Below are 4613 nucleotides of genomic sequence, written 5' to 3'. Positions count from 1 at the left end.
ATAATAAAATCATTTAACATGTTTATATTGTATTAAAGGAATGGTTCAACCTCGATTATGACCGCGATGATGGTATACTTAGGTCTATGGTCGACAGGGAGGCTGTAAAATGTTATAAGGATTGAAAAAGTGACCTCCATGACTATTTTAAAGATCTTGGTTGTTCACAAAATGAGAGTGCAGTTAAGGCCCACCCTTTCAAAAACCTCACGAATCTAGATCACTGGGGTCGTTGCTGCAATAGATTCATGTCCGACAAGTTTCAGGTAATTGAATCTATTTTATATGTTGTTTTTATAAAATATATAATAAAGGTTAATTTTACTAACGCTGAATGTAATCATAAATAGAAAAGTCAGGGATCAATAAACTTAATCGTAGCAACCAAAAGTGATCGAGTTTTCATGGTCGGCTGTCGTACTGCCAACATCGCATGAAGAAAGTAAGTATTTGTTAATAATTTATCCAATATAAATGTTAATTTGATAATCGATTACACTATATTCATATACATTTAAACTACTATATAGTCTACCATAGGGACTCAACAACCGTTGTTCGTCATCGATAATTGAGGGGGACATGCATCGTCGTGGGGATACTTGGGTTAATCCCCAAGCTAAGTAGACTTTTGTAAGTATACTCGTAATGTTTAATTATATTTTTTTTCTTAAATCACATTATGTATTTAATTATTTTTCTTATAATATTTGTAGCATCGGATGGAGAGAAAAAGAGAAACGCAGATCCAGACGCAGTCTGCTACTTCTGGATCATCCGCAGTAGGAACAGTTAACGATGAGGATATTATGGAGCAGTTTCTGGGCACCCGCAGAAGGCACACGACTGGAGTGGGTCGCACACTCTCACAAAAAGTTTATCGAGGGGATGCGTCGTTATCTGGCTCACGCTCGGTAATATCCTCTACAACATGTTCTGACCCACACATAGAAGAATACTTACAACAGAAGTACTAGCAAAACCTCCAGCTGTACGAGAGCGTTAGAATGATGCAAGATTTCATCAATCAAATGCACCCCAACATGACTTTCCCAGCGGTTACTCCTCTTGTGCCGTATGTCCGTCCAGGTCATCCGCCTCTGAATCTTTCTAATGATAACAACGATAATTCTAGTGATGCTGCTAATTTAGGGGATTAGATTTTTATTAATGTAACAATTTGTATTTCCGAACATTTATACTATAATTACAATTTTATTTTATTTTATTAATTACTTTTTACAATAATAATTTTTATTTTTATTTTTTATTATTTATTTCCTTTTATTTAATTTTTATTTATATTTAATATCATGAATTATATTTATTATAATTACTAAAATGATAAAATAAATAAAAAATTAAAATATTATTTGTGATGACAAATGTGGTCGCAAAAAATATAAGCCACGTTAGCTAAGTCTGCATATTTTGCGACGACTTAATTCAAAAAATGTCATCGCAAATACTTAATGTCATGTCATCTTAACGATGTAACCGATGAAATAATTACAGCGACTCATTTGCGACGATTATCGCCGCAAATATAATTGCGACGACAAGCTGTTGTCGCAAAAGTTGTTTTTGTCATGATTGAATTGCAGCGATAAATTTGCAACAACAATTAGTCGCTAAAAATTTATTTACGACGACTTTCTATCTTTGACAACGACTTTTTATCGTCACTAATAGCTCCTTTTCTTGTAGTGTCTCCTATGACTTTTCCATATTATTATGTTTGATTGTTGACGAACACAAAACTTATACCGTACTAGTGGAAAGCACCATATATATTTCATATTTTAATCAAGGAGTACTAGTTTGATAGTTATTTTGACTTTGAGAAGCTGTATTTTTTCAATCTTCACTTTTGTTTTCACTTATTTTGTAAGAAGTAGAATAAATATTTTACATCACCTTCAAATTATACCTAATGTAGTCTTTTTATTAACTGGCATAATACATCAAAGTAAACTTACAAGTTATTTATCATTTTTTTGAAGCCATAGAATAAATATTTTACAAGTTATATTTTACATCAACTTCACTTTTTATTAAGTAGTTATTTTAGCTTACTCCTCAAGCAAAAAGTAATTCATTTGAAGTAGTTTTTAATATTCTATATCCTGTTCTTAAACACTAAACTATTATATGTAACATATGACTACATAATATAAGACCGCTATCATAATTGGATAGGGTCAAATATTAACAAAAGCTGGTAGTTAAGTCCGTATTGGGGTATTGTCGTAGTTAAGTGAAGAATTGATTAATTAAAGATGACATGAAAGTAGATGCAAGCTTAATTTAACGGATTTATCTTAAAGTGTAGGATTAGGTTTTTTTTTAAATTAAAAAAAGGACATGAAAAGAAAAAGGTTAAATAAAACAGTTTCACAGAATTCTTTTTTTCAGCTCTCTTTTTCTTTATTTTTTTGAGTTTTTCTTTTTCTTTTATTTTTCATCTCTTATCTTTTTTTATTACATTTTTTAACCTTTAATTTTTATAATTTTTCAAATATATCCCTTTAAATACTTTTTTTACGGTTATATAAAATATCATTTTTTTCAAGTTATCTTGCTAAATTAATTTATTCTCAAATATGTGAGAGTGTGCGACCCACTTTGCATAAATTTTTTTCTTAAGTTTTTTTTTCTTTTCTCCGGTGTCTTTTGCTTTAAATCTTTTTTCTCATTTTTGTCTTTATTTCTTTTATTCTTTTTTTTTCTTCCTTTTTTCATACAATTTGTATAACCATTATTTTATTCACGCGCGTTTTGACTAGTCAACCCTAAGCAACATTCGGATGCTTACCATTAACTGAAAAAAAAAAAAAAACAGCATTGAAATGCTAAATGAAAACAAACAGAAGAGCTTATTAGCTAATTATAAAAAAAATTACTAAACTTACTTTTAGAGTGTATAAATTTAAATTTTTATTTCATATTATTGATAGATATCTTTTTAACCAACTAAAAAGAATATTAATTAAAAATAGAGAGTAAAAATATAGACCTATATTAGTCTCATTTTGTCCTAATATATTTTATGGGGTTAATAGAAAATTTAGATGACGTTTAGTTTATATATTCAGAATTATAATTTAAAATTATTCTCATTTTATGTGTATTTTTTATAAAAAAAATATTATAAAAAATTATAAATTATAATTCAAAATTAAGAACGAATATAATAAACAAACGTCGTTAATTTGGGGAAGGATTTGATCCTTATTCCTTAACCCGTCCATTTCTTAATAAAGGAGCAAATTGCCATTTGTCAAAGTGATCTTATCAACTGGAAAGAAAAAAAGGCCTCCAGTGATCATCATGATTAGAAGAATGTTTCCTAGTCACAAGTTTTGTCGTATTAGACCTCATGGTTAAATAAATAGAAATTAATCAATAGAATAATAATAAAAGTCTTGGTTTAAATTTTTAATTCGAGCTTTAAATTTTTAATTTGAATTAAAATGTAATATTTTTTAAGAGTTTTTAATTATAATAAAAAAAGTTAAATGTGATATTTTTTTAAAAAATTTTAATTATAAAAATTTAAAACTAAAAATTCGAATCGATAAAATGAATGAAACTTTAGGCGTCGCCTCGTTCACTTCGCGGATTCAAGTTTTTAATTCGAGCTGAGATGTGACATTTTCTAAGAGCTTTGTAATGTAATAGAAAAAGTTAAATGTGATATTTATTGAGAGTTTTTTACTGTAAAAACTTAGTACTGCAAACTCAAATAACTGAAATAAAAGAGACTTTAATCTTTATTCGTCATTATACATAAAGAGTGTCAAAATATTATTGAGAGCTTTTAGTTCGTGAATTTTGATTTTAATAATAAATAAGAAGAATGTCATTAGAAATTATAATTGAAAGTTATTGAAATTTGCTCTCCATTTAGTTTGTTAATTCGAGTTTTTAATTTGAGTTAAGATTTAACTTTATGTTAGAGCTTTTTAGGCACTGTTCATTTCACTGATTCGAGTTTAGAATTCGAGTTTTGTTACGGTAAAAAGCTCTCAGAAACAGTCACATATAACTTTTTAGCTACAGTAAAAAGCTCTCACATAAAGTCACATTTTAACTCGAATCAGCGAACTAAATAAGCTCTTATTGTAGCAAAAAAATTCAATGTGATTCTTTCTAAAAAAATTTTACTGTAATAAAACTCGAATCAATAAAAAAACAGTTTAAAAATTCTTTTTTTTATTTAAATGGAACTGAAAAACTTTTTTAGAAAAAGTACTAAGGAGACGTTTGGTTCATAGATTAAAATCATGATATTAGAACTATTTTTAATTTACGTGTATTTTTTATAAGAAAAAATACTATAACAAACTACGAACTATGATTTAAATTGAGGTACGAATCTTCTAACTAAATAACACATAAGTTAAAAATAGGTGACAAAATAGAAAAGTCAAAAAAGAAAAGTAATATAATAATTAGGAAGAGGAGAAGAAAGCAAAAAGAAAGAAGTTTTAATTAATTAGGAGCCGCAAAGAAAAGGATGTTTGTGAAAAAACCACGTGTCAACTTGATTCCACCCGATTGACTGACTCATGAGCTCACTGCTCTCTCACTCATACGTATCGATTCGATTC

This window comes from Morus notabilis, unplaced genomic scaffold (assembly GCF_000414095.1).
Source record: "Morus notabilis unplaced genomic scaffold, ASM41409v2 Scaffold689, whole genome shotgun sequence".
Classification (NCBI taxonomy): domain Eukaryota; kingdom Viridiplantae; phylum Streptophyta; class Magnoliopsida; order Rosales; family Moraceae; genus Morus; species Morus notabilis.
This window is presented reverse-complemented; position numbering follows the sequence as displayed.